This window comes from Triturus cristatus, chromosome 6, assembly GCF_964204655.1.
Source record: "Triturus cristatus chromosome 6, aTriCri1.1, whole genome shotgun sequence".
In the NCBI taxonomy this organism is placed as follows: domain Eukaryota; kingdom Metazoa; phylum Chordata; class Amphibia; order Caudata; family Salamandridae; genus Triturus; species Triturus cristatus.
In genome coordinates this window covers 1,629,274,520-1,629,294,211 of record NC_140589.1, presented here as the reverse complement: position 1 = coordinate 1,629,294,211, position 19,692 = coordinate 1,629,274,520, and positions in this window count along the sequence as shown.

Sequence of the window (19,692 nt, the reverse complement as noted above, 5' to 3'; positions counted from 1 at the left end):
GGGATTTCCTGACTTCTTCAGGGACTCCTATTAAAAATTGAATTTCTGTGAAAGAATTACTGGAGGCAATTCAATTACCAAAAGAGGTAGCCGTGGTCAAGTGTGCTGCTCACCAATCAGGAAATGGCTATGTGACAGCCGGTAACCGATATGCTGACCAGGTTGCCCAACATTGTGCAAGGCATGAGATTGCCTTAAACCAGAAAATCGAAACTTGTGGAATCAGCTGCCAATTTATGCTACTTGCAGGAGTGGGGACCTGGGAGGAAGTGAAAGGTCTGCAGGATGCAGTAGACATGAGAGAAAGGGTACAGTGAGTGAAAATAGGATGCTAAAGATGGGCAGAAGATGGTGTGTGGGTTTGTTATGATGGCACACCAGTCATGCCAGACAGCATGCTTGCGCCAATGGCTAGAATGTACCATGGAGACACATGTGGGCAGGGATAAAATGATTCGACTCTTTAGACAAGATTGGTTTAATGCAAAGTTCAGGAATGTAGCAGAGAGCCTTTGCCAGAGATGTTAAATATGTCAACAAATGAACCCTGGAAGGAAAACTGTGGTCTGCATGGGAAAGATTGGAAAGGCAGAGGGACTTTTTGTGAGACTCCAGTTAGATTTCATTCAACTGCCTGCTTGTCGAGGGTTGAAATATGTAATTGTCATAGTTTGTTTATTTTCAAAGTGGGTGGAAGCATACCTGACCCGAAGAAATGACAGCTTGACAGTGGCCAAACTTTTATTAAGAGAACTCGTTCCTAGATTTGGTTTTTCAGTAATGATTGAATCAGATAGAGGGTCACATTTTAATAATGAAATAATTCGAATAATCTGTGAAGCGTTCAAAGACAAACAGAAATTGCACTGCGCTTACCGTCCAGAGGCTTCTGGAGTGGTAGAACAATTGAATGGCACAATCAAGTCAAGACTCAGAAAGGTGTGTGCATCCACCCCACTGGAATGACCTGATGCTTTGCCTCTTGTTCTGATGGGACTCAGAAGTATTCCAGACAGAAATACTGGATTGAGTCCCCATGAAATACTCATGGGAAGAGCAATGAGACAAGCATGTGTACCAGGACACAAGCTGTTGAATATAACTGATGACTTGGTTTTGGAGTATTGCAAAGAGTTGGCTGATAGAGTCCGTTCTATCTCTCATCAGGTTGGGGAAGACGCTTTCAACAGACAGCTGAGCCACTCACATGATCTGAATCCCGGTGACTGGGTAGTTGTAAAGAATCACACTCGAGAATCGTGCCTAGCATGAAGGTGGAATAAACCGCATCAAGTTATTCTGACTACCTCAACAGCTGTAAAGTGTGCAGGGTTGCCCAATTGGATTCCTGCAAGCCATACCAAAAGGGTGCCAGCCCCGGAAGAAGAAGAGTTATAATTGAAGCCAGAAATCGGTGGTGCTGAAGGTTGTGCAGCTGAAGAACTTCCTATAGAGGATCCTGAAGTAGCTGCCCAAGATCAACTGAGCACTTATCAGGATGACTGGATCCCAGTGGTGGACATACCTGAAGTACTTATAAGAACTAGAAGTCAAAAACAGCTAGATAGACAGGAAGAGAATGAGGACCAGACAGGTGTAGAAGAAGTCGCTCAGGAAAGTAGGAACACGGCTGTTAGGGAGCCCGAGCAGCAACAGATAAGGAAAGAACAACATACTCAGACAGAAGAAACTCAAAGCACTGTCTGAGTCTGAGGAGGGACAGTTAGGACTTAGAGAAAACGTTCAGGCTAAGAAGGTAAAGAGGTAAAAAGACCTGAACAGGACCAGATAGGCTTAGAAACGCAGGTTCAGGATACCGAAGAAAAACCAGACATCACTAATCCTGAACAGGGTCAGATTAGGGTAGATTAACCCATCCAGGCAGAACAGGCTGAAATAATAAACCCTGGACAAGGTCAGATAGTGAGGAAATCTGAAGACGAAGCTGATCAAGTTGTGCCAAAATCTAAAGAAAATAAGAGGAGTCTTGAAGAACCTGGCAGTACAGTGAAGTTTAAGAAGGGTCGAAAAGGTGATAATTGGCCAAGAATTATCAAGAGACTTAGATATCGACTTAGATATCGACTTAAGACAATCAATGAAGAACCTGATCAAGTAAATGAAGTAACTAGTCAATCTGGACCTTCCAAAGTAATACCAAAGCGAAGGAGTCAAAGGTTGAAAACATTGAATAATACGTTCAAGGGTCCTGAATGGACATATGTCATTCTTGAAGACTTTGAAAATCTCGACTTAAATTAAGAAAGTGATGAAGAACTGAATATTGAGCCAATCAAAGAAAAAGTGATACCGACCTGAAAGAGAAAAAATGCCTAAGGTGTTATCTCATATCAGGATCTGAAGTTAAGAAGATATAATTTTCTTGCCCAAGATGTCTGATAATAATGTTGCTGGAAAACCAAAACAAAGTTGTATAAGGAAGGGTTGTAGGATCTGTATATGTAGTTTAATATTAGTCCTCATAATATGGGTGATATTAGCAATAGCTATTCCCTACCTGATGGCTAAAGACAAACAAAATAGTACTAACACACCTTCAGAAGTTGCGAACCTTAAAGGAGATAGAGTAAACTTAGAAACACCAGATGAGCTAGATTTACACCACACTGTAGAAAAGAATGAAACTGATTTAAATGTATTTGCAAATCTCTTAGTACATTATGTAGAAACTATGGAAGTTAGTGATTGCTATGTTTGCATGAAATTTCCAAGCTCAGTAGCTGAAGGAGTAACTTATCATCATTTACCATTGACCTATGGTATTTCATGTAGTTTACTAGCTAGTTTATTCTATAGAACTGGAAAGCTGCAGTATTATTATTCAAATGTAGATGTAATATTTTCAGAAGTTCCCATGCGAAAGAGCATGAACCCTGTCCTTAGTACTAGAGACTCACAATTCATGGGTGAATATTTCCTAACAATGAATGCACATAAACGCAAGTTAACCTGTAAATTGCACCAAGAAGAAAAGATATTTTTGAATTTAGTAGAAAATAGGAGACAGGATTTCCAAAGAAGAGCCTCTGAACCTAAACCTCAGATACTTAAATGGGCTGAAAGGGAAGACATTTTAGTAACTGGCAAGGCTCATGCTGCTATGTCTCTGGACTTTGAAAAGAAAGGGAAAATGTGTCTCCATAGACTTAAAACAGAATATAACAACGTATTTATTGGTTCCAGTGAATGTGAACATAACTTCTTAGTAATTGGGGGTTGGGGACTAAAAGGAGGAACTGATCCAGTATTTCCTGGAATTTATTATATTTGTGGAAACAAAGCCTATTTTAGGTTACCTGATCACTGGTATGAGAGTTGCTATTTCAGAATAGTATTCCCTGAAGTCTATCATGTTAAAAGAATCACTGGAAGCAATAACGACAGTAGTGGACTAACTAGATATAAAAGAGCTAGTTTTTCGGAAATAGCAGGTGATATATTTGGTGCATTGATACCTTCAGTGGGGGTTCTGCTTAATTCTCGGAAAATTTGTCAATTGTCAACAGTAGTTGATCGTTTATCTACTGACACTGCTGGAGGATTTCTACTGATTAATACAGAATTAGTTGCTGTCAGATCTATGGTTTTGCAAAATCGACTTGCCCTTGATATCTTATTGGCAAAAGAGGGTGGAGTCTGTAAAATGCTGAAAGTGCATCATTGTTGCACATATATACCTGACAAAATTGTAGAAATTGGAAGATATATTAAAAATATCACACATTTGGAAGAAGAACTGAAACCGCTGGAGGTTGACAGTGTATGGAAGAAAATAACAAATAGTTTTTCCACCATAAGTAGTTGGTTTTCTAATATAGGTAAATGTATCTTAGGTCAAATATTATTGCCAATCATGGGCAAAACTTTGCTAGTTCTGATGATAATGTGTTGTCGCAAATGCAGTGGGAAAAGAAAGAAGTACGAAGTGAATGAGAAAAGTAGGAAAAGAAAATTAGAAGAAATACGACTTGAAGAATTGAAGGGAAATATCTATAAAAGAATGAAAGGATCACAATTTAAGAAAGATAAGGGAAAGAATAAAAGATTTGAAGACATCAAAATGGTAGAATGCTAAAGTTGGCATCTGGTTTAATAGAATTTAGTGATGGCATAAAATGCCATCAGAGAGGGGATTGATGGAGCAAGGTTTCACATCAAAAGAAACTTGATCGTATGCAATCCTCTCGAATAACCTGTAATATTATAATCAACCTGTTCGTAAGTACTAGCAGTGCACCACAATTTACATAATCATTTCTAGGGGAAGCTTTTCTATGTGCTGTCACTAATAAGTAATCCGAGTGTCCTAAAATGGCCGCTAAAACGCAGGAATTCTTCTGCGCATACGTCTACTACATCTACGTAGTATGACGTTTTCTGTCGCATGGGGGAAACTTTGCAGCTGCGCAATAGCTTCTAAAATGGCTGCTTGAAGGTAAAGCACTAACGCGCATGCCGAGCTGAAACTAACCCATGCAAGTTCTACTAAGCTATTAATACAAAATATTTATTAAGTAAATGGGGTTAGAGTAGAAGTAAGTGGTATACAGTGAATGTATTCTAACGTGTTCTTCTTTGACTTTGTTAATAGTTCCCATTTGGGCCTTGGAGGGTGACCGCGTCTCTGTTTCCATGTGACTACTACACATTCGCAAAATGTCTGCTTGCTCTGAACAAGTGAACTGAAATTGACTGGCTGCCAAACTCAAGCCTGGCAACGACATGGAAACCCAACTTTTTGACCCTACAAGAGGAAGGAGAAGAAACATTGTAAATTAGACTTACCAATCCACATATACAATATCTGTGGGAATAAAGCTTGTGGGTATTAAAATTAAGGGGCGGGGAATTAGACAATAGACTAAAGAAAAGTATTGCACTTGGTATGGTGTGATGTCCTCACCCCACTGCTTGGCCCAATCAAAATTGCGGGTGAACATGGAATTGAAACATTTGGGGGTGGATCATACATTTGAATTGGTATAACAGAGGTAAGTTCTAGATAGTTAGACACACTTGATGCTGAGATGCTGATGCTATGCTGAGATGCTGCCCGATTTTGCTGCAATCTGACTGAAGAATCCAACACTAGGGAAAATTCGCAGAACAACCGAGGAGGCACATCTAGGAAGGGGTCCGGATGTGCCCGAGCTGGAGAGAGTAGCACCAGAGAGGGTTGTAACGCTGGTGTTGCACTAGAAGAGGTCACCTTTCCTTGTCCCGTACCGGTCCTAAATCCTTGACTCTCTGATGTCGGGGTCCTCACACCATTCTAGGTAAATATATTTGTAGGGTAAATGCTCCGTACTTGCTCTCTGTCCTTTCCCTCCTCAGGTGCTTTCATTGCAGGAATGTATTAATGCAAACTGATTATAGGCTAACTGTACTATTTTCCTGATTTCTGGTATATTCATGTGTATTTTGATTTGACTCACAAAATTATTAATTTAGATAAACTTTTAAAACTCCCTCTGAGTCTGTGGTTCTTTAAAATAAAATAAAATGCTTTATTGTCTTTCCTCCCTATTCTAATCTACTACTAGATCTTATCGAACGTTTATTTACTCGGGAGACAGGAATGGTAAGAATACTGGTGTAAAGGTTTCCTAGGGCAAAAAAAAATTGATGACCAGCGGATATTTGCAGCTCATTACGTGTATGAATGTATATGGGCCCAAATGAGTATTGTGTGTATGAATGTGTAGAGCTGGTAAACTCCACTACATCAGTTCCAAACGTACTGCGTTACTGCAGGACAGATTGCACTCACTAAACCAGCTGTGTTTTTTTTTACCTAGCAAGAGGACGCCCACCAGTGAGATCACACTAGTTAGACTTTGTTAAAATTATAGGCATGATCACAGAGACACAGATAGAGTGCTCTCCGAGATTGTGGCTGTTGGGATATGTCAAGCAAATCACAAAATCAATAAGGAGAATAACTGCTGTGTTGTGGCTCACAAAAAGACGGATACTCTTTTCATGGATGAAGGGCTTTATTCCTGCCACATAGGAATGGCTTAAAGACGCTGCTTATTGCAGCAAAACAGTAGAATCTCATGTGGATCTGCAGGTGCCACAGGAACCACCGAAGGACATGTGGGTGCCTCTGAAGACGGTACCTGGACAGGGCTTGGACAGGGCCTGACCACAGAAAAGATGTGAAGAGTCAACATATTTACACTCTGCATATAAGTAAGGCCCTTACATAGGGGTTTAAGTGGGATGAAAAAACTTGGGATCTCTCAAAGGGGTGTGGTCGATGTAATTAAGGGCATGGCTTAAAAACATGTCGGCTAAAACTCTGTTCTTAGCATAGTGTGCCACCTGACTATTATTTTGCTGCTTCTGTCATTGTATCCAGATATATACACCTCCAACAAACCACGACTTTTGGCTTTGTCAATGGTTGTTAGTTGCATAAGATAAATAAGCAACAACTATGGCTTCATTGTATTTAATATTGAAAATGCTTAAGTCCTAAAATGATGGGACTGTGTTAGAAGTATAACGAGTCTCTTTGAAGTTACATCACAGGCAGTGAAGGGTGGTACTGCTGCAGAGTTAAGATTTTTGTTCACACTGATGATGAGGGCAGAAATGGAGAACCTTTTAGAGACCTGTCTCAGCACCTGCTGAACACCAGCAGGACCCGGCCCACTTAAAGCCCTACCCTTATGCAATGTATCTCCTTAATGGGCAGACTCACGGAACAGGAATGAAGCACCTGTCCATCCCATTATCTGGCATGCTTGCAAAGACTGGAAAAAACAACTTTAAAAAACACTACCTAGAACTTGAACCCTTATAAGGCACTTGTGTCTGACCTCACATACTGCATCACTCATGCAATGTTAAATGAGATCATTGTTTATGTGCATGATGGGTGGTGCACACGTTATGGCTGACTAACCCATATCTGGTGTAGTTCATTTTTTGTGTTCTTTTAAAAGTTAGCTCATGGCTCATCCCAACACCTGAGTATAACGTCACTTTAACCTTTGTTTTTCTTACAGCATGTATATATATATATATATATATATATATATATATATTATCTACTGGCGGTCGCCAGTAGATAGTTATAGTTACAACCTAGTTTCCATAGGAAATCTCAAAATTCTATTTTGAATAACTTTGGCGCCGGTTGACGAATCCTCACGAAATTTTCAAAACTAATGGGGCGCTCCGTTCAGCTCCTACCCTGAAAGTCTCGGGGTGATTCGTCAAGCGGGCGCCGAGAAAAAGGGGGGGTCCCAAAACGCATTTTCCCCATGCATTTTTCCATAGGACCTTTAGACGCATCTACAGCCCGAACGGCTGAACAGAATCACGTGGAATTTGGCAGAGAGGTAGCCATAAGGTCAAGGAAGTGCCTTTTGCAGGTCTGGTGTAAATCTGTTCAGTATTTCCTGAGAAAATAGCATTTAAAAGCATATCAATATCTATACGTGCGCACCGTGCGCGCACCCTGCCGTGCGCGAGCGCAATTCTGATTGGTTGTTAGATGTTGGTAAACATTCGAATCGGTCGAAACCAGGAAGTGTCGGCCACCATTTTGTCTCTCGCAGTCTGAGGGGGTGAAAAACAAAGGTGGAGAACGTGAAAAGGGGGCAGAGTGGACAGTTCCTGACCCCCTTGCCTTGGTCAGGGGGTCACAGAAGGACCCCCAAGGGAAAAAACCCCCCAATTTTTTTATTTAAAAAAAATCGCGAGGTGCGCGCACCCTGTGCGCACTGCGAACCGTGGGCGCTCGGTGCGCGAAGCGTACCGTGAGCCCACAGAGCGCGCACGGTGCGTGCACGGTGCGCGCACCGTGTAAAACTTGAAAAAAATAAAATAAAATAAAAACATAACTTAGCATTTAAAAAAACGTACAAATTCACTGAAAAAACCATAGGTTTCACACACGTTATAGTTACGAATTACCATTCAAAAAACCTTGCAAATTCACTTTAAAAACCATAGGTTTCACACATGTTATAGTTAGCTGGACATTTCACTCGTAAAAAACCAATGAAATTCCCCCGTTATAGTTACTGCAGGCAACTATAACTCATGCGACTGCAATCCTCTGCTGATGACGTCAGATATTACATCACTGATGACATATGTGTCTTTCTGAAAAATAAATATTTGTAATATATGTATAGCTAAAGATTAATGGAAGAAGACATGGGTAAATAAGTGTCTAAATACAGTGATGTAATATCTGACGTCATCAGCAGAGGATTGCGGTTGCGTGAGTTATAGTTGCCTGCAGTAACTATAACGGGGGAATTTAATTGGTTTTTTACGAGTGAAATGTCCAGCTAACTATAACATGTGTGAAACCTATGGTTTTTTAAGTGAATATATATATACATATATATAAATGTAAATGTAGATGTCGTAATTTAATTGGATGTATTTCATTATGTTTTAGTGTCTCATGGTGGACCCATTAGAGGAGCCACATCATGCAGTGATGTTTGAAAAAGAAAGAGGACACTGATGTGAAAATTAAATGCCTACACAGGCCCTCCTGAAATAGAATTCTACCACTGTTGTTGTTGCAATGCTACCTTTTCCAGCAATGTATAGTAAGTGATCTGCTTTATGTAGACGTATGCACTCCTGTGGTCGATCTCAGGGCCCAGCTGTCTGCCCTTATGGTAGTACTGTTTGTCATCTGCCTGGAGCTTAAGGGATCACCATTTTTTCCTTTTCCTTCCTCCATTTTTTGAGGCCTTCAAGGAAGAAAGACGCAGCCCTTCACTGAGTCCTTACTTTTGAGAGTGTGAGGCTTTCTTGAGCACAGAACCATCTAAATACCAATATCGAGGAAGCCTTCCCACTTTAAATTGGTTTGTGGGTGGCTCATGATTTATGTCTTTCTAGTAAAGATGCATGTTTGAACCGGGTGAGCATGACACTCCCGATGATGGTCCAAATGATATGACTGAAAGGACTGACACATCGACAATGTGGAGTGATTAGACAAATGGCATGTGAGCTTTTTCTATTACCTTTCTGCACTGAGATACTTATGGTTGACCTACAGTTAACCCTATTTGTGCTTTCCTTTTGATGCATCTAATTGGAATAGTTTAGTGTTGCTCTGTTTTCATTAGCACAATTTAAAATATGCAAACAAATGTGCATTCATTTATTTGCAAAAAGTATCTCTCAGCCCTTTCACAATTTTTCTTCCTTTGGTCTTGAATGAGGGTTATTAGGTAAATGCGGCCATAAATGTATGTGGTGTTAGAAATATGAAACCATAAGACCTCGACTCACCATTTGCAAATGGTAAAGAATGCTGCTGCTCAGCTGCTCTTTTGCTTACCTTGAAATGCCTCGGTCTCCCTCTGCTTCAGGAACTGCACCGCCTCAAGGTCTCTAAACGCATTGCGTTTAAGGCATTGTGCTATATGTTCAAGACCAAACATGGCTTAGTGCCTCGATACATTCAGGAACTGGTTACTCCCTAATCGCCACCTCATCTCTTGAGATCTTTGAGCCATGTGCTATTTTCCATACCTAGGTTTCGTTTAACCCATATGAAGGGCCGCTCCTTTGCCTACCTAGGTCCTAAACTGCGGAACTCTTTACCTGACTCTCTTAGGAACTACAATTCCTTACTTGCGTTTCAAAGGAACTTGAAGACTTGGCTTTTCTAGCGGCTGGCCGGTGGACAACCTATCTGCTTCTGTCCTGCAATGGAAAATCCCTTGGGGTAGCTGGGGGCACTACAAATCTTTTAAATAAATAGGAGATTATGTGATGCTCCTGGGGGGTAGTTGCTGTATTTTCGAATGATTCACCCACACTACTGGGGTATTATTGGGTAGCCATGTTACTGTGTTGACTGCCCACTCAGCAGCAATGTTGCTGTGTAGTTTGCAGAGGCTCTCCGGGTGATGCACCTTCAGCACCGACCCCCTTCACTGACAACACAAGGAATCAAGAGCTGTTTCTTAGACCGGTAGCCATAGCAACTCCTCATTGTACGCCTCCCTCTATCTGAAGGCTATTGAAGAAGAAACCTGTGGTGTGTCCATATGCTCCAGGTGTGGAGTGAGCTGCTGATGAAGGGGAGGAAGGACCACATAATTCAAGGTTTCCTGTGGGCACGACAATTGCCTCCTCATATTTATGTAGGATCAGACTGCTAGAAAACCAACATTAGAGTCTCAACAATTGTGTACCCAAGTTAGCATTGTGTATGCCTTCCCAAACCGCTGACTTGAATCTCCTTGGAGGGCTTTTTGCAGCAGTAATATACTGGGGATCTGATCAGAGGGTGTTGGTGGGTCACGCCCAGACTATCTGCACGGCCTAAATAGTTCACTTAGGGCTGCTAGTGAGCTAAGCAGGACAGGCCCTTTAAGTGGAACACTAGCTGTTTCTTTATATCTATTTGGCCCAGCCTTCTTGGGCTCAGAACTGCAAATGACTTTATAGCCGGGACCAAGGAGGGCTCCAGGTTAAAAGCAGAACCTTCTGTTACCTCCAGGCAATCCTACAATAATGCTGAAAGATTGCCAGGAAGCTTTGTGCAGCAAATGCATGGAATTTAGAGTTTGGGCAATGCATCTCTGGGCAGTGAGTGACCTGAGGGTGGTTGAAGGTGTCCTTGGGGCAGCATATTCTGTGCATGGCTAGTATTTCAAACATCTTACAGCAGCCTGCATAGCAAAACCAGTGGCCGGCTGAAAACACAATAAACAGACCGCAGCCTGCATGCCACAGCTGTACGCATGGCCCACAGTGGGTGAAAGTTGAGAGTGGATTGGGGCAGAGGCCAATTAATAGGATACTACAATTCCAAATCACCTATAATAGGAGAAACTATACACATTCCTAGCTATTTGCTTCTCAACTACAATCCTCCATTGTTAACTGTCCTGGAACCAAAAGCCTCACTTCCAAGTTGCATAGAAAAGTATCAGCCCTGAAAAATGAAAGTGAGTAGGCGCAACTGGATTTTCTAATTTGTAATGGGCTCATCCATATATAAAGACTAAGGCTTTTTTTTTTAATGACTAATGGTTTTATTTAGTGCGGTGAAGTGGGACCAAAAAGTGGCTCATGCTCCGTCCACCATATTTAGTGTACTTCTTATAGTAACTACTTTTATCTCTTATCTTAGCTTTCTTGTAGCATTTTAGACAGCTTTGTTCTGAACAAAGAGCTTATTTTGTAAGCAGAATTTATTTTATGGATCATCTGTTTGCTATTATCTAGTTTTTTAACTTAATTCGCAGAGGTTGTTTGAACCCATTTGCTAAAAAGAATCTGTTAACATTGTCTAATATTGTAATCATTTACTTTGGGCGACCATCTGAGGTTTGTGACCCAGAACTGGTGTTCTGAACCTGATGCAGAGGACTGGGCGATGTAATGATTCATTTATAATAGTGTTGTGCGGTTCCTTTCTCTGTGCCTCATGAAAGCACGAGCTTGTCAATCACTTCCCTACTGCTGGGCTTGCCTGTGCCTCTCTCACACGAGTCTCCTTCAATGGCCACATGCCCTACAAACCCTTCTTTAGTTTTCTCACTTATGCAACATGTGCGCTGTGTCAAAATGCTATGGAATTATGATCTGAGAAGGATCACCCCGAGGTCGCTAGGATGGAAACTATTCTCTAGACAAATAAAAAGTATTGAACAGTCAACTCAGTACTGTTAAATGTACACAGTGGTAAAAGTCGGAGTCACTTTATCTGCCTTGATATATAATCACATGTGTGAGCCTATTCAATCAAAAATATCCACGTATAATGCAACAGCAATAGTTTAAGTACACGGAAGTCTGAATTCCCCTGTGGTCAATGCACATGCAGCGGGTGTAATAATTAAAACAAATCGCCTTTTAATAACCACAAAGGTAACCCAAGAATTACTAGCAACCAAGACTGCTTTGCAATAAGATGAATAGGTATCCCTAGTTAATAAATGTTCATAAAATATTTAAAGAAACGTAATAGTTCCCAAACGTTGTTCCAATGACAATAAACGAGTTTTTATTACATTTTTCCTAAAAAAAACATAAAGTAGGGAGCATACCAAAACAAGTGTTAAACCCACTCTCTGACCCGTTTGATTGTGTATAAACTTTTTGGTTGGGTGCAGAAGTGTTTTGCTTTTGAAATAAGTGACCCTCAGTTTTTGTACGTCTACTGGTCACATTTCTTGCCTGTATGTTTATTGTTTTCTCAGTTTAACACTTGTTTTGGAACAACCTCGGCAGGGGTATACTCCCTACTTCATGGTTTTTAGGAAAATACAATACAAAATCCTTGTTCATAGTCATTGGAACAACCGTTTGGAACTGTTAGGTTCCTTTAATTATTTTATGTACATTTATTAACTAGGGACCACTGTTCGTCTTATCTTTCTTTAATATCTTTCTTGGCAAATTATAGTGGATGTGCATGTAACTGATGACAACTAAATTTCCATAGTTATCATCTTCCAATATGCATGCAAGTCTAGAGAAGTCGAAAGCAATTATATTTCATTGACTGAATCTGCTCCACACCTAAAACAGAAGGAATACTCTTAGGGATTGTGGAGTCTAATTGCCTTACCGAAAGAAAACTGATGAAGCTTATGTAGTTTACCCAGAGCATGTCCATGCAGGACACCAATGGCGGTGCATGCTTTCAGGGTAACTTTGCTTTGTAGCACTGACTTCATCGTCAAACTTAGATTAGTCCACAAGGGTGGGAATTTGGGATTCTTGGCTGGGATTCGAGATCATCCTGTGCACAAACAGGATACACATGAACCTCTTTAGAGCATGACTTTACAACTGCTAACTTTTGCTCATGTTGCTGCATTTCTCTGCTTGACGAACCATCAGGCCTTCAGGGTGGGCGGAGTTTCCTGTAGCCTCATGAAAACCTGCCTGGGAAGGGGCTTGAGCCTCACGCATGTGAGACAACACTGGTAATCCATCAAGGGTAAACGCTCTGCCCAGGAGTTCGCTTTTTCTCTTCATAATTAACTGCGTTGGTCCTGGAAGAATCTTCTCATCTGGCTTTTACATTTTTTGTTTACCTTCCAGACCACAAAGTTCTCATTACTAGCGCATGTGCACTTGGACTAATCACAGGGGATAACTGAGACCTCATCAACACAATGATGGCCTTAAGGTTAGGCTAGTCTTGTCTTGGGTTGCACTTTACAGGAATGTAATCATTTGCTCCGCCTCTTCTATGGATAGTGCCTTTTCAGTGCTAGAAGTAAACCTATGCTAAAAGAAAACCACACCCACTCTTTAGGATGTCATGTAGAGGGTCAAAATATCCTTCAACTCACTGCTCAGACTTTCCCAGCCTATCCACCCCGAGCCACCAGGTCACAGTGATGGTTGCTCTGCTTAATTTACGGTGTGGCAAGCATCTGTGGTTTTCCTTTTCTTTACCCACAGACAAGTGTTTTTATGCAGAGAAGGGATTAGCGCATAATTAAGATTGAGAACTTTTTGAATTTGCATATAGGTGTAAAGTACTCAGGAATGCCGAAGTGAAGTATGCAAGTACTTTATTACATCATACACCAACACGGACTCCAGGTAGGTCTGGAGCGAGACGTACGTCCAAACGGCTGCGTGATCAGCTGTCAACGGACAGTTGTCAACTGATGACCTCACAGCAGGTACGGAGTCCCAACAGGGACAACAGATAGCGTAGCATTAAGGGTGTCCGCGCGGGGACAGACTAATGTAATCACAACACATCTTCCCCCTTGTGTGGAGAAGGAGGGGGGAAATAAGGGAGGAAACAAAGGAGGGGAAAAGTCTAACCACATATGTAGTCTTTATACTTTGTAGGTGGGCCTAACAGTCTTCCAGACCTACTAGTAGCAACAGGTTCAACATTGTCTTGAGCTGGTGGTGTGGGTAACATCCGTCTGACTCTTTCCTTGGTAGTAAAAGTGGATGGTATTTCACTATTTCCGGAGGGAGCGTCTGCACCTTGACTACAGATTGGATTGTTCTCTGTGGGGAACTCGCATTCTGAATCGTAATCGTATGCACAGGATCGTGCATGTTTGTTCCTCTCTCCATGAACGTTATCACTTGCGAGATCCAAGGACGTGTCCTTCTTGGTGTCGTAAAAAGGGTGTCTATAGGATGAGAGGTTGGAGAAATGCCACACCTTTCCATCGCTAAGGCGTGCAGAATTGCAGTAAACTTCACGAACTGTCAATGGAGGTGTGAACTTGTCTTGACCTTTAGCAATGTGGCCACTTCTCTTTACCTTGACAACGTCCCCTTCCTTGAGAACCACAGGTCTACTTCCGTGTTTTTTGTCAAAACTTTCTTTTGCCACTGTCTGAGCATTTTGAAGTTTCCTCAGTACGTGCTGAGTAGACCAGTCAACTCTCTTTGCAGCTCTGATCCAACCCACATTGTCCTTTAATAATGGAGTTCTTCCTCGCATCAGTTCAAAAGGACTGTGTCCAGTAGATTTGCACGGTGTTACTCTGTATGCCCATACAGTCTTTAATGTTTTTTGTTTCCAATTTAATTTGTTGCTTTTGGCTATCTGAATAATTCCCTTTATGACCCTGTTAAATCTTTCAACTGATCCATTCCCTGCAGGGTGATAAACAGACGTCGTTTTGTGAACAATACTATTTTTTTTTATGTAATTTTTGAATATTTCTGAAGTGAATTGAGTTCCATTATCACTTACAATTTGTTTTGGCAAACCTTCGCGTGTGAATGTTTAATCCATAAACTTAACGATGTTTACTGTGTCAGGGTTGATAGTGAATTTTACCTCAGGCCACTTGGTTAAGTGGTCAATTATAACAATCACATACCACTTTTCTAGACCTTCGGATACAGGACCCATAATGTCTATTCCGATTCTTTCCCACGGCATACCCGGGCTGGGTAAGGGCTGAAGAGGTGGTCTGAATGTTACCTGTGCTTTATCTGAGTTCATGCACAGGGCACATTCCCTTACAGTTCTTTCGATTTCTAAGTTAATACTTGGCCACCAGTACAAGTTCTTTACTCTCCCTTTAGTTTTTACAATACCCAAATGTCCTTCATGACAAAGTTTGAGTATTTTGTTCCGAATATTGCTCGGTGGGACAAATTTTCCGCTTCTTAGGAGGAGTCCGTCCTCATATGATAAATCATTCCTTACTTCCCAGTAGGCTTTGAATTTATCATCTATTTTGTTTTTGTTGATCCAGCCCTCTTTTAACATGCGTATCACGTCCTGCATGGTGCTGTCATTTTCCTGTTCCTTGTGCCACTCTTTCTTTGTTATACCGCATGTTTGCTCTAATACACTTGCGACAGCATTCTCCTCCATAAGAGTGTCTTCTCCATCGCTTGCTTTTCCTACTGGCATCCTACTAAGGAAATCAGCTACAACGTTCTTTATTCCTGGTACGTATTCGATATTGTACATGAAGTCAAATAGACGTACAGAGAGTCTGGCCAATCTAGGGGAGGCTGTGTATAATCCTTTGGTTGTGAATACTTTTGTCAGGGGTTTGTGATCTGTGCATAGAGTTACTTTTCTTCCCCATACGAAGTGCCTAAAATGTTCCAAAGCCCAAACGCAAGCAAGGGCTTCACGCTCAATCACTGAAAGATTCTCCTCTGCTGGAGTGAGTGAGCGTGATGCAAAGGCTACAGTGTACTCCACCCCCTTCACATCCTTTTGAGTCAGAACAGCCCCTAACCCCTTATTACTTGCGTCCGTTGCCACAAAATTGTTTAAAGAAGTGTCAAACCCTTGTAGGGGAAGTGCTGTGCACAAATCCTTTTTAATACTTTTAAATTTTATGATGCAATCATCAGTCCATTCAAACTTATTTCTCATTTTTACGAGCTGTCTTAATTCATATGTTTTTTGAGAGAAATTCTTGATGAATTTCGCATAGAACTTCACCATTCCCAAGAATGACCGCAGTTCATCCTTGTTGGTGGGGTCAGGCGCATTCTTTGTAGCTTGTAACAGCTCTTTCTTTGGGCTTATTCCGTCACCTGTTATTTGGTGTCCAAGATAATTGACTGAGCTACTCGCAAATTTGCATTTAGGATATTCTGCTGTTAATCCTTTTTCTTGCAGGATTTCAAGTACCTGTTTAACTCTCCTGTCATGCTCCTCCTGGGTTTTCCCCATGACCAGGATGTCATCCTGAAAGATTAGGATGTCAGAAACTCCGTCAAATACATTATGCATGAGTCTCTGGAACATGGCCGCCGCTGAGGCGAGACCTAAGGGTACACGTGTGAATCTGAAACAACCAAAGGGCGTTATGAATGTTGTAAGAATCTTGCTGTCACGATGAAGAGGCACCTGGTGATAGGCCGACTTCAAATCAATAGTGGAGAACCACCTAATACCCTTAGTCGTGGCCAACATCTCATTTATTTTTGGGAGTGGGTACTGCTCCACAACTATGTTCCTGTTTAGTTCGCGGAGGTCCACACAGAGTCTCAGTTTGCCATTGGGCCGTTTAACAACAACTAATGGTGCGACCCACTCCGATGCCTCTACTCTCTCGATTATGCCTCCTTCAAGGAGTTTGTCTAGTTGTTCCTTGACTTCTTTTTTCACTGCAAAAGGAATATTCCTTACTTTGTGCACCACAGGGGTCGTGATAGGCTTGAGTTTTATTTTATTTTGGTACCCTTTCAATGCGCCAACCCTTCCACTGAAAACTTTTGGAAATTTTTCAAGCATGTCTTTTGCAAAATCCTTGTGTTCTGTCACGCTTAATACGGGATCTACTTTTCTTGGATCTAAAATTATTTATTATTATTTAACCCCTTCGATGCGCATGACGGAGTGGTTCTGTCACGCGCGTCGGTCGTGCTGTGCGGATGACGGAACCACTCCGTCACGGCCCCGCCCGCGCAAGAACCCTTCAGCACAGCGCGGTAATCCGCGCCGCGCTGAAGGGGTTAATTATTCCCAGGTTCCCTTGGTCCATCAGTTCTTGGACACGTACAATTTTCCTGTGGACTCCCTGCCTTTGTATGTGAACTTTAACTCTCTGTAACCACAAACATCTATTGGCTCACCTGTGAATGATTTTATAGTTATGTCCAATTTTTTTAAATGTTCACCAATACTATCTTTGAATTTTATTGACCAAACCTTTTCGTTTACTACGGTATAAGGTGAACCAGAGTCTGCTACGATGCTTATATTCACTCCTCCTATTGTCATGTTACAAACTGGTTTCTTTGTTTTCGTGAAATTTCCTTCTGTGGTTTCACCATTATGTTCTTCATCTATATTTAGGACGAACATGTTAATATTTTCATCATCAGACATGTCTAGATTGTGTTCATCCGATTCATCTACTATTTTAACTTGTTTAGTCTTTCTTTTATTGCATGCCTTATAAAAATGTCCCTTGACACCACAATTTGTACATTTTACTTCGCATGCAGGACATTTTAAATCGTTCGCTAGATGCGAAGAACTTCCACATCTGTAGCATCGTCCCCAACTCTTCGTTTCATACTTTTTGTATTGAGGTTTTAATCCTTTTGGTTTCCAATTTTGTTTAGTAATGGGTTTCTGATCACTTACTTTGCTTATATTTTCACCTTCCTTCTTTTCTTTATTTTCAGTAAGTACTGCTTTGGCGCAGCGCCCAGTAAGTTCTGCTTTGCGTGCAATGTCAATTATGTTCTGTAGGGGGTACTCCCCTTTGGCCCATAAGTTGTCCTGAATATTTTCATTTGAGCCTTGCATTACAATTTGATCTCTTATAAATTCGTCATGAAGTGCGCCGAATCGACAATTGATTGCGAGATTTTTCAAAGTAGAGACATAGTCATCTATTGATTCATCTTTCCCTTGTTTGCGATGAAAAAATTTGTACCGATCCACTCCAAAGCAAACCGTTGGTTTATAGTAAGTGTTTAAATCGTCAATAGCGTTTAAAAATATGTTGCCTTCATTTTCAGCTCTCACTTTTTTATTAATTGAATTGTACACTTTTATCCCTCCGGCACCTAAACAGTGCATTAGCATTTTTTATTTTTTCTCAGGTTTTACTTCATCATCCTCCTCCAACGTTGAGATGTAGTTTAAAAAATACTCCATCCACTCTTCCCATTTAAGGGTTGGTTCGCCTCCACCTCGTAAAAACGTTTCCGGGGGAGACAGGTTCCAAATGCACCCTGATGCCATTTTGTTTTAATAGAAGAATGAGGAATGGTCTCACGAAAATTGCTTTTAAAGCTGTGAGGAGAGTAGAGGATAATGAATTAAATACAACAAGCAAGCTTTCACCCTTGTACCTAATCTGACTGAAATCGAGTACGTGGTCAACTATACCTTTATGTTAAAATGCTTTGTGGCGTTTTTTAGTACCAAAGAACCGTTATTACAATTTTGTTTTTTTTGAAGATGATGACCGTTCACATTCTAGTGTCCCTGCATTCATTAGTGTGCAAGCTCAGTGGGTGACGTTGTTTATTTATCTATTAATGCAATTTTCTTTTTTCTTATTTTTACCTTGTTCAACTGTGTGTTGATCTTTAATACGTTCACTCGTTTGGAACTGGAAGGCTCCGTAGAATCGATTGCGTTGTCAAGTCCGAGCTGCGATCATGTAACTGACAGTTTCGTCAGAATCACAAAATGGCGCTGACGTAAGGAGGACGTAGCTAGAGTGCTAACCTTTGTTACAGAAGATGGCTGCGTTACGCTGCAACGTCCACGTTACTTCGCATACGTCAGCAGTAAGGGTGTGGATGAAGATCTCACCAGCTGTTCGTTAATACCGTTGACAGGTCAACAATGACGGTTGCTTCACCCAACTGTTATGTTCGTGAAAACTTTTGACGTGTACACACAATATTCTTTGGCAGAGTACAAAACGCTGATAGTTACATTTGCAGTAGATCGGGACTCAACATTTTCTTCGGCAAAGCTCAAAGCGCTGTTACATACATATGTAGTAGATCAATGAATTTCTTATACATTGGACTTTCTTTGACAATTAAAGTTTTTATTTCTTTTTGTACATTACCATCGATTTTCATGAGCGTATCGCAGAAAGCATGCTCTGAAGGAAGATCTTCGGATCTGCTGCGTCTTCCGATTCTCACACGAGGTTATCACTGAAATTCTTTTCCTTTTGGTTTAAAATTTCATTCAATAAATTCAGCCGTTCATTCCTTAACTCTCATCAACTACGGACTTATGTACGTACTTTTCCGTTGATCACTGACTTCCATTAATTTTATTTTTATTTTTCAAACATGAAAGTTCATATATCTTCCTCTTGAATCCGACGTGGGTTCCCGTGTTGGCGCTCGTCGCTACTTTGTAAAGGACTCAGAAATGCCGAAGTGAAGTATGCAAGTACTTTATTACATCATACACCAACACGGACTCCAGGTAGGTCTGGAGCGAGACGTACGTCCAAACGGCTGCGTGATCAGCTGTCAACTGTCAACGGACAGTTGTCAGCATATGACCTCACAGCAGGTACGGAGTCCCAACAGGGACAACAGATAGCGTAGCAATAAGGGTGTCCGCGCAGGGACACACTAATGTAATCACAACAATAGGCTGTGCATTAGTTGAAGCAACAGTGAAGGCTGAAGATGTATCTTCTTTTGATTGATACTGACGAATCACCCCAATTATCTGATGATTCTTCCAGAAGGTTTCTGTGTCAA